The sequence below is a fragment of the Tamandua tetradactyla genome, chromosome 1 (genome assembly GCF_023851605.1).
Source record: "Tamandua tetradactyla isolate mTamTet1 chromosome 1, mTamTet1.pri, whole genome shotgun sequence".
NCBI lineage: Eukaryota > Metazoa > Chordata > Mammalia > Pilosa > Myrmecophagidae > Tamandua > Tamandua tetradactyla.
Genome location: NC_135327.1, coordinates 49,136,228 through 49,153,244, shown reverse-complemented (window position 1 = coordinate 49,153,244; position 17,017 = coordinate 49,136,228). Strand labels below are relative to the sequence as shown.

At 42.4% G+C, this 17,017-nt stretch overlaps 1 long non-coding RNA gene across 2 annotated transcripts in view; it reads left to right on the top strand.

Moving 5' to 3' along the window:
* Window positions 1–17,017, top strand: part of LOC143684275 (uncharacterized) — a 59,112-nt gene that overhangs the window by 24,725 nt on the left and 17,370 nt on the right. For both annotated transcript variants that reach the window (XR_013175949.1, XR_013175948.1), the window contains exon 3: window positions 11,520–11,585. This is a non-coding gene — a long non-coding RNA (uncharacterized LOC143684275). The remainder of the gene's footprint in view (window positions 1–11,519; window positions 11,586–17,017) is intronic.

Below are 17,017 nucleotides of genomic sequence, written 5' to 3'. Positions count from 1 at the left end.
CAGTTTATGGCCATATGGATGTGGATCTTTGCTTATGTCCCACTTTTCCCTTCCTTCACACCAAGGAAGGTTTACATGAGAAGGACACTGTCCTATCGCAGGTGGGAATATCCACCCAAGCCCTTAACACCTCCTGTGGGGCATTTTTGGTTCTCTTTACCTCGAAGTGGCCCAAACCTCTTGTAAGTACTACGTACTTCCACTTTCCAAGTACATAAGTTCTCACTTTCTGCTCCGCTTACCTTTTGTTTTTCTGTTCTGTTCCTTGTCTATGGAAACCCTCATTTTATATTGAATCCAGCCATGTCTCTTTTTATACATTTTTTTCCTCTTGCTCTACGATTGGACAGAGATGACCCCTTGACCTGAAAACTCTGCTTTCTTTCTAATTCTATGATTATGGCCTAAACACTGCCCTGTCTCTCTCAAGCCACCCCTTTTGATGCTCAAAGGACTGTTTTAGATGTCAGAAAGCAGAACATTGACTATTTTCTTCTTTTCATTTTTCCTCTAATGATCTACTTATCCTCAAGGCAATGTAGCTGCATCTAACTGAGAAGGGGAAAGGTCATTCACAAGGAAATGGGAAAAAGTAAAAGCTCAAAACTTAACTATTTTGAGATGTTGTCTATATGCTCTTAATGAGTGTATGTTCAAAACCTAGGGTAAACCATTTATACATGCATAGAACTAAACATAGCTCATACTAGAAACAACTGTGAGACGGAATAAAGCAGCTTGGGGACTTCCTCAGCTCCAGGAACCTGAGAATGGCAATGGAGCTTTCTTTAGGCCCTGCTACCACTGGGGAGGAAGGGGAAGGCTTTTCCATAATAGGAGGAGAAAGAGGCAATAGAAGATCTACCCCCAGGGACACTGTGAACCCAGGGCCAACTGCATTACCATGGTGGGAAAAAGAGACGATGCCTAGGTAATAATATAGGATCCTTCACATAGGTGAGAAGAGTTCATGGCTTTGGAAAGAGTGTCCTGGAGCTTTAACATACACTGAACTGGCCACTGTGCTCACATCAACAAGACCTTCTACTTTCCGGTCTCTTCAGGCTGCTCTTTTGTAAAATCATTGTAGGACATGCTGAATGTTTCTGGGACCAGATTCTTTGTGCACATGAGGGTCTTTGGGATGAGGTACACACATGATACCCATGGCTGATCTGGGCCTGTGATCACGCAGTACATGGGGTTACCATAAAATACCCTATTAAAGAATTTGATATATACTGTGTAAAAGTAAGTATGCAAGAAATAAGGATTAAAATATTGAAGTAGAGTATGGAGAAAATTATTGTTTGCTTTTAAATTTTCTTTGGTGGATGGTGTGATGGTCAGTTTTTTACATCAAAAAAAAACTATTGTAGCGTGAAAACCAGGAACATTCCATGAAGTTAGAACAGACTGAGACCAAGGATCCATAGTTTTGGGAAGCAGGTTTTATTTTTTATGGCCATAGGGCTTAGCTGAGTAGCCTCTGAAAGTCTGAGCTTCGAACAAAAGGCAACCTTAGCTTTTATAGACTGTATGACATGTTAAAGACAAGGTAAACAATTGACTAACTTAAGTTGAGAATGGCCCAAAACTGAACCGGTAAGGGAAGGGCCCCCACCCCAGGAATGTCTTATCTTACCTACCTGCAGCTTCACCAGTTCCTGAAGGCTAGGGGAGGGGTTTCTATCCCAGGAATGTGTCTGATCTCGCTTGCCTTCAAGGAGAGGGGGTTTTGGGATTTTCCACAGAGAGCACAGCTGAACCAGAAAGAGGGAGAGGCCTGCCTGCTACACTACAGTCTCCAGTGATTCAATCAAACACTAAACTGAATATTGCTGTGGAGGTATTTTGTAGATGTGATTAACCTCTACAGTCCTTTGACTTATCCTCCGTAATTCAGATGGACCTGACCCAATAAGGTGAAGGCCTTAGAAGCAGAACTAAGGTTTCCCCGAGAAAGACAATTCTACCTGTAGCCTGCAGCGCCAGAGTATGCCTGAAAGATTCCAGTCTGCCCTTCCTGTGATTGGCCCCATGGATTTTGGGCCTAGCCAGCCCCTACAATGGCACATCTCTTTAATAAATGCAGCTGGTTCTGGTTCTCTGATGAAACCCTGAACCATACAGATGAGTAGAAGGAAAAAGAAAACCAAACCTAACAATTTTCATGTTCCCCTCTGTGAAAGCATTAGTTTCAAAAAAAAAAAAAATCTTTACCTATAAAATATGGCTTAGTGACATCACCAAAATGGTGAAATAGGAAACTCCTAAATGCAGTCGCTCCAAAAAAGTCATGAACAAGCTGGCTTTAACTCTCAGAATCAGCTTTTCTGGAACTTTGGCACCGAACTGAACATTTGCAACAACCAGGGGAGACTTTAAGGAAGAAAGAGCTGGTAAATTTCAATGGGAGCCCTGTGGGAGTTTACCTACCAGCTTGTCTTCTTCCTCTCCCCAGCCTAGAAGAGGGGCCCTGAACCAGCCCTGCACTCACCAGCATTCCTGGTGCAGGTCGCGGGGACCGGGGGGCCCCACATGGACCTTGTTCACGTGGAATTGTGTTCGTCTGCTCACACCAGTCTGGTGGCCCCTGAGGGATCAACTCAAGAGCTTGCCTTTGTGTTCCCGCCAAGGACCATTCCCAGGGTTGAAGTGCCTCCCGGGACTGGAGGAAAGAATGACTGCTGGAACAAGCAGCAAACACACCTCTACCCTCATAATATGTCTAGAAGAACTGAAGGCAGGCACTCAAATACCTAGCACTGTTCACCATGGCCAAAGGATGGACGCCACACAAAATGTCCATCGGCAGCTGAATGGCTACCCAATTCACGGTCTAGGCATACAATGGGATATTATTCAGTCGTATAAAGGCATGAAGTATCGATGCTTGCTACAACATCCAAAATCAATTATTCAATTATTAATTTAAAAAATGATTAAATAATCCTTATCTAAATTCTGTGCAAGGATTTTTGAGGACTCTCCAACACTGTTAAGTGAAGCTACTGAATAAATATAAGCATCAAGTTTACATTTCTCTGGTCTACACACTTATACTGTAAACTGACTGATGGCGGTTCTTTATCTTGCTCCTCTTTCAAGAACCTTTAGTGCAAGGCCTTACACAAAACAGTTACACAGTTACACAGTGAATACAAATTCAGGGGCATCTCAGGTGCCCAAGGAAAATCAGGTGATGAACTCCATAAAGGCAGTGGCTGAGTCTGTCCTTTCAATGCTGTGTCTCCAGTGTCCAATACAAGCCCAGCATACAGTAAAATAAATGAATGATGACTGAGAAGACATGATGGTCAGTAGTTTAATCTCAGAGTCTTTTATTGATGGATGTTTGGAAACATCCTAGCTTGTCAACAACTTCCCAATTTTCTCAAGGTCCCTTTCAAGTGTCCACATTTATGTTCATGCTTTAGTGGCCAGAATTCTGAAGTGTGTGGCCTGGGTCACAGCAGTCCTTTCTACCCATTTGTTCCTGCCTCCTCTTCCTAAGAGTGTCTTCCCAGAAGCCACAGGTCTCTGAGTCTTGAAAGCTTGGGCTCTCCTACAACTCTTTTCTTTCCCATCATCCCCAAATCATTCAGATATTAAGATCTATCAGTTGCCTTTCTCATCTAGGGAACTTGCTCTAAACAGGACAAACACTTGGAATTATTGTTGTGCCAATTAAATATCAGTACCAAAAGCCCACTAAAGTTTATCAAACGAGCCAAGAAGATTTTCATTGTTTTTTTTTTGAGACTCATTTTCTTGCCTTCCAAACTGAGTTTTAGTAAGAATGTTCAAAACGATCTAAAATTTTGCAAATGGAAAAGTTGTACAATCAGGCACTTTTCCAGCAACCTTCTTGCAAGAAAAAGGAATGGAGAGTTTGGGTATTTTGCCTCTAGTAACTTACATTCTCTGCTTTTCCCCGGTTCTTCCAGTGCCTTCTGCCTTTTGGCTGGACTCGGTCCTCAGGCTGAATTGAGAGGTGGGGCTCTTTCCTGTCAGCTCTCACCCTGCTCCCTCCCCAGGGCTCCAGGCTACCAGCTCATCTACTCTGGCCAAGATGGAGTTAGATCCTGGAGATATGACAGTCTCCTTTTCAGAGAGAGAGGGGGGAGAGAAGGAGTGAGGGAGAGAGGGAAAAAAATGTGGTGGTGGTGGGGGAGAGAGGGAAGAACTGAGCAAGAGCATGAAAAGGCAGAAATGGAGGAACATTTTCTTTCCATTTTCTTATCTATAAAAAGGTGGGTAGGGAACAGATAGATGAATGGTAAGAGCATTATTATATATCTTTATAGGCTCTATTAGCCTATAAAGTTTTTTTTTTTTTTTAGTGCATTTACTTTGCCCAGGAGTAGGGTGAGGTTGGGCAAGAGGATAGAGTGTGTTTTTGCTCCTTTGTCTGACCCCAGGAGGCAGAATCTTCTTGAGTAAAGAAAGGTCAGTGAGGGATGCACGGGTGACTCAGTGGTAGAATGTCCACCTTTCATGCCGGAGACCCGGGTTCAATTCCCGGACTATGCACCCTGCCAAAAAAGGTCAGGGAGGACAAAAGTGCACTTACCCAAAGTTTTCTTGCTGCTTCTCTTAATTAAACCCTGAAGTAAGGAGGCAGGTCCAACCAAAATGGCCTTTCCAAGAAAACACAATCTTCTAAACTTATCCCCTAGGCCCTAACGGAACCATAGTTTTGGGGAGATCCTCAAACATGAAAATCCTTGGTGCAATGACAATATTCCTCCTAAAGGATTTTCCTGGATGGGGTTTTTGGTGAGAGCAGATTTATTTTTAAGCAAGTGAACACATATGGCATCCATCCTCTTTCTTGCTGACAAGGGCTTTTTATTTTTCCAAAACATGGCTGGCAAGCCGTGACACCAGAGAAATGAGACTGAGAGATCTGATTTCACACGATGCAGCATCACAAGTGATAACCGCAGCCATTCCAGCTCCCAGAGCCCTCCTAACTCAACAGGGAGGTGTTGTATTAGCTCTCATGAGCTCCCTACTAGTGGCAGATCTGCATCATCACTCTATTTTTCCATTTGCATTAGAGGGAAGGAAGGCAGGTGACTCCATGGCAGTGGATTCAGATAATTCTAACACTATGCCAACTTTTATTCCCCCAGTGTGGCCCCGTCTTTGCAGCAGAAGCCACTGGAATTCTTGCAGCTAGCAAGTTAAAGTTTCTGAAAGAATGAATATGCATGGTACACATAATCTGCAATTTATTAGCCTGCTTCACTGGCCATTATTGAGATTTGATTGTAATGCTTAGTGGCGTTAACATCCTTTCCACATCTCCCTAACACATTTATGGTCAGTAATAATATTAGTTCAGTCCTTGAGCTGTGCTCTGCAGAATGAGTCTGCTAAGGGCTCATCTTGCCTCATTACTCCAAACAGGACTCCTGTAGTCATGTCACACTTCAGTGACACTCCAGACAGAACGACATCTTTTAAATATTATCTCCGACATATTTCATTTGAAATACTTGCCTTCCAATTAAGGATGTATGCCAGGAAGTGACAGATTCTGGAGGAAGAGATGCTTCTCTAGGTGGGTATAGTAATAACAGCATTCAAAGCATACCTATCACAACAGGACTGCGGGGGCTAAGGAAGGCTTCTATGCAGATGTCCAGGAAAGCCCTTTTGAAGTTTTTCCTCTGCCCAGGTGGACCCTGCAGGTGCCCCATTAAGATGCCTTCACACCCTCTTACTGATGCTCCCCACCCATCCCCCCAACTTCTGCATGCTTTGCGGCTAACAGCTGCTTCCTTCCATCCTGGGCGCTGCAGCTGCCCAGTCACTGCCCCCAAAAGAACTCATAGCCTGTGACTGAATGGTGCAGAAGTTGAAAGGCCCAGCTCCTTTGCCTTCAGGCTGGATTAATTCTTAAGTGTAATTATGTTTCAGAGGTCCTTGCAGGATCAGTCTGAGGCTGGGGTTTCACCCGAAATCATATTCTTGCTTGCCTTCTTCTCCTACCCTTTCCTGCTTCCCACAATCCCTTACTGGCCTCTCCAGAGAGCACTTCCTATAATAAATCACTTGCACAGAAATGTTTGGCTCAGGGTGTGCTTCTGAGTCCCAGATGCATTAGGCAGTTTCTTCCATCTCCTGCTGCGTGTAGGTCTCATCACCATTCTGCTTCTGAATCTATTCTACCACAGCCCCATCCAGCAGCACCAAGCTATATAGGCTCCCAAAACACCCATCTCTCCTCCTGATCTCCACGCAAAGGCCTGGGGCCGCCATCAGCTTGGGCCTTCTATCCAAGATGACTTACGGGAAATCAACATTTCCTTACCTGATCACTGTTGTCACTGATGAACACAATTCCATTTTGTCTTTTCCCTAACCATTTCAAGTATATATAAGTAGACCCAATTTAATTTAATAAGTAAGCCAACTGTAGTTCAGAAAGGTTATGAGAACTGAGCAAATTCTCACTCCCAAAAGATGTGAGTCCTTTAACCCAGTCTTTCAACTCCAAGCCCAGTGAAATTTTCACCATACTATAATGCTTCACATGAAGTATTGGTTAAATAGTGGCCCCATGAGCAATCAGGTCATGCCTGTTCTGAAAAGGATATAAGAAATGCTCAGACAAGGTCACGTCACGGCCATGTTTGGAACAAGACAGACACAAGGCTGCTCCACCCCACAAAAATGACCGAAGACCCCTCATCCCCCAATTTTGAGTAATATGAGTGACTACTTTTCCTTACCAGTGACAACTCCAGCATCCTTGAATCCCCTGCCTCCTATGTAAAATTTATTAAGATAGCCCATCAATGAACCACCCTAACTTCTTGACAGCATCTAGCACAGAACCAGCTCTGCTTCCTTAATTTCTCTTTAGATTCATCCAAAGTTCAAATCCTATCAGAAGCCTCCACCCGTCCTCCTGAGAAGCCCCAGGGCTCCTCCAAGGAATGTTCTCCCTTATTGCAGCAGGCTAAGTAAACCTAAATAATTTATTTCTTTTTACTTTAGTTATGTTCCTGATGGTTTCATCATCCATGCTTTATCATCAAATTATTTTCCAAAACAGTGCTTCAGAAACAATTATTCAATTTTCCAAAACAGAAACAATTATGCCATTTCCTGGCACCATGTCTCATGGAATACTAGACTCTAATAACTGTAAAATGCACATGTACCAATAAAAAGAAAACGAAAACACTGCCAATTAAACTATGAACAAATATCTTTAGATAGTCTTCTACAGTGCATGAATCAGCAACATCAGCTTCCTGTACTTTATTTTATTTTTTCACATATTCCAAGGAATGTGACCATTTTTCCTGACTTCAGTTGTACCGCTTGGTATGGCTTGGGGTAATGTCCTTGTTTGTGCCTCAGTAACAAAACTGAACTGCTTTACTTGCAGATAGCTTTCTTTCTTTACTCACAAAGTAGTGAGTAAAGACTGTGGCTTTGACTACGGTTTGTGAGAAAATTCAGAATTGTGGTTGTTCTTGAACATCACATATTTGCTTTGTTAATATCAAAATTATGATCCACAGCCCAGTTCTTGTAAATCATCGCAATAATATTACATTCCAATGCCAAGTCACTAAAGACAATTGGACTAAACACAGACAATACCAACACCGGGCATAAACCAAGTTTTTTCAGGCACAGGCAATGCTGCTAGGTCACAACCTTTATCTGATCTTTGGGAATTCTACAAAGCCGTTGATTGCAAGAGGCATCTGGATTTTAGTGGTGTTAAAATGTGGGAAAGCATGCATCTTATATCCCTGAAGTATATGAAAGTGGCTTTGTAGAATTCCATTCGTTTTTATTTTGAATAGATTTTTTTTGTCTTATGCTTTACAATTTAAGTAGAAAATATAACAAAGAATTTTTTTAAAGGAACAAAAGAAATGAGAACATTTCTTTTGAGAACTTTCTCTCAGCTAAGAACACATGGGAAGTCACATAGAAAAGGAGAAAATGCATTTACACCTGCAGAGGCAAAATATAAGTAATAATGTCAGTAATACTTCCTACTGCCTTTTCTGTGCATATCCAATGATGTCCGATAAAGAATATTTGCTCCAAATAAATGACATTGTAATATGGGTATTTCACACACGCAGACAAATGAGAAAGGGAGATAAACTTGGTTCAGATGTAGAAGAGCTTTCCTTGACTCCATCCCCTGATAGGAGTGAAATGCTTGTTAGACATTGCCAACCCTCTTCCTCTAATGACCTCTTCCATTGGACCCCTTCCAACTAATACCGGTGACTTGCTGCTAACAGGTCAACCTATGTATATATGGTAGGTGCAACTGGGGTCCCTATCCAGATCCTCTTTAATGGGCTGTTACACTCATCCCCCAGCTGCTATGAGCAATCGCTGCTAAAGGTTCTGAGCTGCCCTTTTCTTTATTGCCCTTGGACAACTGAAGTCATTTTACGTGGTAGTTAGGTAGGCAGATAGGTAGACGGTTCATCCCACCCACCTTGGGGATGGCCTGCAGCAAATGATTGCAATCAGTGTCATAACAGGACAGGTAAAAACCTTGCCTCAAGGTGAGAATCACTCTGTGATGCAAGTCATGCTCCAGAACTCTCCCCAAGACCAGGCTGCTTCTAGACCTTATTCTTGGTTGGCTCCTTCCCCTGCCCTAATCCGCTGTCCTCACTTGCTGATAAATTGCCCCTGATAGTCCTCCCTTAATTACCCGCCCAGGCTCAAGGGAACCCAATCTACTGACAAAAGCAATGCCTACCCTGAGGGTCTTTGCATTTTCGTATTCAGGCTGTTCCTTTCTCTTTGTACATATGCACTTAGTTTTTCTCATAAGAACTTAAATCTGGAAGACAAACCTGGCCTCTTAGCTGAATTAACTCATCTGCTCTTAACCCTCCCTGGGAGGGAGGGGGAAGATCAACTTGAAGCTGCCTCTTCCATCCATCTACCTCAGTATGAGGAAATGAACAGATGGAGGCTTCTGAACCATGTCCGAGAGTTTGCTAATCTTGTGAGTAAAATTGCCTGAAGATAGTTTCAAAACTTATACAAAGAATGTTAAGGAAAATTCACTTTCATAACCTTGGACTATTCTGGCATGTGAACTTCCATTTAGTAAATATTACTCTTATGTGTGGTTTTAGGAGGAGGTGCTTTTGAGTCCTCTCATCTCCCCACTTTTTGTCCCTTTCCTTGGGGTGACTGTGCTGTGATGGATAGATTTACATGCATACAACTACATTTCCTCTCTGCTTCCTTCCCTCCCCTCTGTGCTTATTTTTCCTAAGTTCTTTCTTTTTCCACATTCAGTAATGATATGCTTGTTGTTTTTCTCTGGGCAGTTCTTCTGAAAACAAAAGTCCTAAAGGATTTGAATCAAAATGACTCTGTACTAAAGAAAAACCAGAACTATCCTTTTAAATCAGAGACTTAGAAATTTCTTTGAGGTAATGTTTGCTAAAGGTTACTCTTATTTATCCCACTTGTTTTCTTTCCATCACACATAACTTTTTTTTTTTTTTGCTGATGATACAATTATCATGTTATCACAGTCATTTTATAGATAAATGTTCAGCTAAAATCACTCTATATTTAATTCCTCAAGATTTTTCACTTTGTAAAAATCTTACTCTTCTCCTTTCATGTAGTTTATTGTCTGTATATTTAGTTTTTCTTGTATTCAACCCTGATATATAGTTCTCAAACTCTTTTAGGATATATATAACTATAGAAAAAAATAAAGAAAGGATTAGAAGGAATATATTCTCTGAAAACCACAGTCTTTGGAACTTTTTTGGATCCAACAAGTCTCTCTTTCTCGATTTTACAAAGGCCAGAGATTTCGACAAGCTATTAAAGTTCAAAATAAGCAGAAGTATACCCACTGGGTTAGTCAGAAGTATGATTAAATCATTGATCCTGGACCATGAGCTGTTCAAGTACAAAAGCTGGGCCTCTGCCTGGTCTCTCTCACTGTCTCAAGGAGATTTGAATCCTCCTGCCTCCTCCCATTCCCAAAGAATCCTCTGTCACAGACTCAACTTCACTACTGAACCACTAAAGCAGTCATGGATAATATTTAGACAAATGGGCATGGCTGTATCCAATAAAACCTTGCTTACAAAAACAGGCAATAGGCTGGATTCGGACCATGAATCATAATTTGCCAACCCCTATGTTAAAAGATGAGGAGGTTCTGATAACTAAAGATACAAAATCTTTGGAGCTGCTAGAGTTGTGGTAGAGATTTTGGAGATGCTGGGAAACTCCAAAATACTCAAGAGAGATCCTGGATTTGTCTATTAACTTAACAGCATTGCTAGTTAAAGGGACTTGTTTAATTAGAGGGGAATAACTTCACTTTCTTGTATTTCCTATCTGTGGTCTGTGCTACGTGATGCAAAAATTCTGGTTTAAATAAATGATCTGATGCATTGTACTAAAGCAACAAATGTTTAACAAAGCTTGAACTTTCCCCAGGTCATTTGCAATTTAACAGAAATTGAAGGTATCTTGGATGGACAAAGGGATATCAAGGGTGGATTTCTGTCATTAAGAATCCCAGTTAGCTCCAGTATTTTAGAGCAGCTAGAAATAAAAACATAAAATTGTGAAACTGCAAGCCATGTAAAACTCTGAAATGTTTTACAACTAAGTGTGGTGCTGTGCTTTGAAATTTATTGCTTTTTTGTATATATGCTATTGTTCACAAAAAAAGAAGGAAAAAAAGGTCGATTGTGATGATAAAAAAGTATTTAAGCCCTCTAGCCTCCTATATTCTGGAGCAGCTAGAATGAAAAATATGAGAGGATCTTATGGTAGCCCATGACAAACTCAGATTTATCCTGTAACAGCTTTTTGAAAAGTGCTTTGAAAACTATTGCTTTTTAATTTCTTTGCTTTCTATATATGTTATATTATACAATTAAAAAAGTTTTTTTAAAAAAGGGAATCAAGACAATATAAATTATGTTATGGTTTGTTGTCGATAACTCCAATATAAGACAACTGTCAAACAAAAAAATAAAAGAATCCCGGTCAGGGAAGGGGAAGGGAATTGGCATTCACTGGGTGCAAGCCCCATCATTCTTTCTTCTCTCAGTAGCTGGCTAATATTCAGATATGGAAACTGAAGCCAAGAGTGAATGAGGAGCTCAGTTGGAGACATCAGTTATAAGTAGCAGAGTGGAAAATCAATTCTAAAGCCTTTTCCCAAAGCCTGTCCTATACCCTCCAATTCCTTCTTCTGCAGTGGCCCCTAGAGGGTCTGGGACCCAGTACCTTTGAGAATTTGTTGCAAGGTATCGATCCCACACATAAAAAAATACTCCTCTGCCCTTTGTATGCAATATTTCCAGAGCTTTGCACAATTTTGCATGAAATTTTTGGGGTTCACAAATCCTCCAGGTTCCATTCTCCAGGGATATATTCCTGCAGACAGCGTTTATGCAGAAACATGAAATTATGTCAAGTAGCAGCTGCCTGTCAATTCTTAAACAGTACATTCATTCTAGGTGTTCCTAAAGACACCAGACCAAGCCTGCAGTTGTGAAATTCCAGGAAAAAGAGGATGAACGAGGGTAAGCCTTTTCTTAAAAAATCGCTTTTTTGGAATGTTTTGCATTTACTGTATATTTCCCACTGTAAAGAAGGATTTTATAAAACTTAACAGTAGCTAACTTCTCTTATGTAAAGAAGGATTTTATAAAACTTAACAGTAGCTAACTTTTCTTATGTAAAGAAGGATTTTATAAAACTTAACAGTAGCTAACTTTTCTTATGTAAAGAAGGATTTTATAAAACTTAACAGTAGCTAACTTCTCTTATGTAAAGAAGGATTTTATAAAACTTAACAGTAGCTAACTTTTCTTATGTAAAGAAGGATTTTATAAAACTTAACAGTAGCTAACTTTTCTTGCCTAATTTAGCTATTTACATGTATTTTAGCTTCTGAATGATAGAAATATCTAGCAAAAGCATTTGTGTCATTTTATATTCATTGCTATGCATTTGGTGTGAGTTAAGGATTGTAAAGGAAAGAGTTATGGGCCCCATCAGGCTAAGAAAAACAACTCGGGACTTTCCGGGGTGGTTATCTGCCTCTCGCAACCCCCATGACTCCTTGCACCAGAAATGCTTGTTATGAAAATGATCGTTATCTGCTTCTTGCATGAAGCAACACCTGTGACCCATGCTCGACCCCCACCCCCTCCTCCTCCCCCTTAAAAGCTTCCCCAAACCCAGGCTCGGGGCTCTCTGTTCCTGCGTGTTCAGTGAGCCCCAGGCATGTGTGGTAAATAAACCCCTTGGCTGTTGCATGAGAGAACGTCTCTTGGAGTCCTCCTTTGCGTGGCAAAACTCTCAAATTCTTACACCACGTGTCAGACACTGAGCTACATGTTTTAGTTGCACTAACTGTCCCAGTAACACTCATTACTGATTACTGCCCTTGGAGGGAAAGTTTATTATCCCAGTATCTGAAGGAAGATCTTATTTCTACCACAGAGGCAAAATAATTTGGCTGAAGTCACACCCTTAGCAGAGAAAGGACTCAAACCCCGGAAGCTTATTCTCCAGGGAACCTGCTCTTAAGCACCCACTCTTCCAGAAAAGTCTTCAGTGGACCCGTAGTTGGAGATAGGCAGAATTCTCTGGGCCCTACATAAAAACATCTGGCAACCTGCGAAATAAATATTTTTACATTAAAGCACCCGGTATTTGTGTTGTATGCATTGTTTTCATTAAAAATGTGACGGTAAATATTTATAAACAGCTGTTAAGGAAACTAGACTTCTGGGGAGGAGTTTTGAATTACAATTGCTGCTTGGAGGGTTCCTTTTAAAAATGGAATGACGCAGGCTGACTCTAAATATACACTTTCCTCCTATTAGAATTTGTGCCTTTCACAGCCCCAGCTAAGGCGTCACTAGAATTCTGCACTAGGTCCCCAGAAAAATGACTGTTTTGAAAAAGTTTGCCTACAAGGAGATACCACTTCACATCCACTATAGCTGCTAAAATGAAAAAGAGTGACAATGCAAGGAATTGGAGAGGCTGGGGCGCAACTGGACGCTCAGACAGTGCTGCTGGGAGTGAAGAAGAGTACAACCATTTTGCAAAATTGTTCAGCCATTCCTTATAATATTAAACGGTCATTAACATAGGATTCAACAATTTCATTCCTAGGCATTTACCCAGAAGAAATGAAAATGGATGTCCATGTAAAGAAATGTATAAGAATATTAACTGCAGCTTTGTTCATAATTGCCCCCAAACTGGAAACAAAGGTGAAATGTCTATGAACAAATAAATGGATAAACAAATCGTAATGTATCCGCACAATGGGATGCTGTGCGAGTATACAAAGAATATACAAAAGACTGACTGCAGCTCTAGACCCTGAAACATGGACCGACCTTTCTTAGCTTGCTAGACTGCTGTCACAGGTACCATACAATGGGGTGGCTTAAAGGACAGGACTTTACAGACTCACAGTTTTGAGAGTAGTTAAGTCCAAAATCAAGATAGAGGTGAGGCTTGCCTTCTCCCAGAATCTGCAGCCCTCTGGTGCTGGCTGCCTGCAACCCTTGGGGTTCCCCGGTTTGTGTCTCTGCCTCCTTTCACAGGGCCATGTCCTCTGCTCTAGAGGTTTAGAGCTGAATTCCAGCATCCGGCTCCCCTCTGCCATTCTCTGATTTCTCGCTTCCAGTTTCTTTTCTTTGTAAGGCCTCCCATAACGCGAAACTGAGAACTACCCTCATCCAATTGGGCCACATCTTAACTACAAATAACACCCTTACAGATCCTATTTGCAAAGAGTTCACATCCACAGAAATGAGGATTAAGATTAAGAACACGTTGAATCATCTTGAGTGAAATAAACCAGACCACAAAAGGACAAATATTACATGATCTCACTGATATGAAATAATTAGAATAAGTAAATTCGTAGAGTCAGAAACTAGCATATAGGTTTCCAGGGACTGGCTCAGGGTAGGGAATTCTTAATTGGTACAGAATTACCAATTCTATCTTCTATCTGTTTGGGGTGATAGAAGAATTTTGATAATATATAGTGGTGATGGTAACATAACATCATGAATATAATTAACATAACTGAATTATATATTTAAATGTAGCTAAAAAGGGAAATGGTTGGTGATATGTTCCTAGAATAGAATTTTTAAAATAGCAACAACACCAAAAAACAAACCACAGGGCTGTACAACACAGAGGGTGAACCCTAACGTAACCTACGAGCTATGGTTAATAGTATACTTATAATAATATTTTCTTCATCACCTGTGGCAAGGCTGCCAGGCTAATGCAAAGTGTTAAAAATGGGGGCAGGCATATGGGAACTCTATTTTCAGCATAATCTTTCTGCAAACCTTCAACTTCCAAGAAGAATATGTCTAAATTGAGGTGCATAATTCCATCTACCATAAACTCATAAACATCATGCTATGCAAACAAAGCCAGACAAAAGAAAATACATGCTCTCTGATTTCATTTTTATGACAGTCTAGGAAATGCAAACCAATCTTTGGAGACAGAAAGCAGATCAGCAGTTTCCCATGAGGATGACAGACTGAGGCAAAGGCACAAGGGAGCTTACTGAAATGATGGGCATCTTCACATCTCAGTGGGTGTTGGTTACCATGGTATTAACTCGCTGGTCCTTACAGTTAAAACCTGTGCATTTTATTGTGAAAATCATGCCTTGATAAAAAATAAGAACATTGAAAGAAAAATAAGAACATTGAGAGAAAAACAAAAAGCAAAAAAACCCAAGGAGGACAAATATCCACCCTCGCGAGGTTTCAGCTGGCTTCCTAAGGCACAGTCTTCCCGACGTGTTTCCGTGTCCCCTTCCTGGTTCTCTGGGGCTTCCTCCAGCATGTGGAAGGGGCCAGGCAGGAAACAGATGCCTTTTGAAGACCTACTGCCCCACTTATCCAGTTCTCTGAAGGAAGCTAGAAGAAAGGAGCAATCTTTACATACCTACAACTTCCAAGAAGCAGTGGGGGTGGAAACGATCTGTCGTGGCTTTCCCTGTGTTTAACACCTTGAATCCCAGACCTGAGAAATGACTGTGAAACTCTGACAGAGTTGTTTTGTTTGGGTGGCCTTGATTTTCTTCATCACGGATTCGGTACAGGTTTGGCCTACATTAAGGAATTCAACCCGGCTGAGAAGAGGTGAAGTGTCATGTCACCCCGAGATCCACACCAGACATCTGCAGTGGGTGTTGTCCCTCTGCAGTTCTGATGAGGCCCCTGTGGAGCGGTGACCCCTCCAAACCTCTGCCTGTCACAGAAGTGTTACCAAGGGCCCTTTGTAGGGCACAGGAGCAGAGATGGAAGAAAAGGTTAAAAACACAGCTTGGGGGTGGGCAACGGTGGCTCAGTGGCAGAATTCTCCCCTGCCATGCCCGACCCGGGTTTGGTTCCCAGAGCCTGCCCATGCAAAAAAAAAAAAAAAAAAAGAAGAATAAAAAAAAAATCCACAGCCTGGGAAATGAAATGTCTCTGCCATTACCAACCCATCCTTCACCATGAGTAACCCTCCAACCCATTTAATACATTTGCAGACACGTTAGCTTGATTTACATAATAGTATTTTAAAAACACCTCCGCTTTGGAGAATTGTTTGCCTTTCTTTCAATTTTTATTTTTTACTTTCCTGAAACTGAACTGCAGAGTTACAAATACCCTCTCAGAGAGCCTGGAGGAGATAAACTTGGCAAAAGAAGAGAGCTAACAGAGAAAAATCAATGCCTTGTAGGATGCCAAGAGGGAGAACAATCTGGAATTAGCTGGCAAGCTGATCCTTAGCTGCAGGATTTGTGACAAGGGCAAGGATCTTAAAAAACCATCTTGTGGGGGGAAAGGAGGGGGCAGAAATGCATTTCCCTCCCTTGGCAAATGACGCCGCGTGTTCATCTCGGCCTCCCGGAGGCCCGCTGGGCTTTCAGAGAGCAGGGCTGTGAGGGGACAGAATGCTGCGCCGCGTGGCTCCGCTCGGTTCTGCCGAGAGGCTGGCAGGAGCATGGCTCCGTGGCGGGGCAGGCTGCCAGGGCCCCCGGAGCAGCAGCAGCCTTCCTCCCAGCACCTGCTCTTCCTCGTCTTGCGTCGGGAACGTGCTGCCTTTCCCCGCCCCCTGCTGTTTCCCCCTGCGTGGCACCATTTTGTCTTTCTCGGATGGCAGATGTCGCGCCGCCGTCCTGCGAGCTTGCGCTGGTGCGGGCGCAGGGGCCGGCCAGGCCTCGCGCGTCCCCCTCCCAGACGCGATCCTGCGTCCCGGGTATCACTCAGCAGCCGGTGCTGTGACATTATGACAAACACTCGGGTCCTCGGCGACTGGATGAGGCGCACGCCTGTCTCGGAGTCGCCAGCAGCTCATCCATCACGGCCTTGATTATGCCATTCAGGTCCCCACGCTCGGCTTAGGGCGCCACATAGAATTTATCACAAACTGAATACCTTCCCTTTCAGCGGAGGCCTGGACGTCTACTTTAAACTTAGCACAGTCCAGCTCAGCGTTGCACACTCACCTCGGCCACTCTTTTTCTTATGGTGACGGGAATATTAGAAGTTGCCTGGGAATTTTGCTCTCCTCTGTTCTTCCGCCATTTGCTACAACTGAAGGGCACATTCCAGTGTCCCTCCCAGTAGTGCATTTGATGGAAGGCTGTGAATGTCCCTGTATGATAGGTGATGAATGGTTGGTCATCTCAGAGAAACCGGAGAGGGAGAAGATGCTGCCGATGAATTAAAGCCTGGTCCTAACTAGCGGTCAAATGTCAGGATGCTCTTTTATCAGCTGGCATTAAGTAAACTAGTAGTCTGTGGCCAGCAATGTGTGAGGCTCACGGGGGACACACAGGTAAGAAAATAGGATTGTTGCCTAAGAGAGCCTCCAACTCTAGTGGGGGAGATAATTATGCAAAATTCTTTGCCTGGCAATGAAGATGTTCCAGGGTCTCAGCACAGTGGATTGATTTTCATGT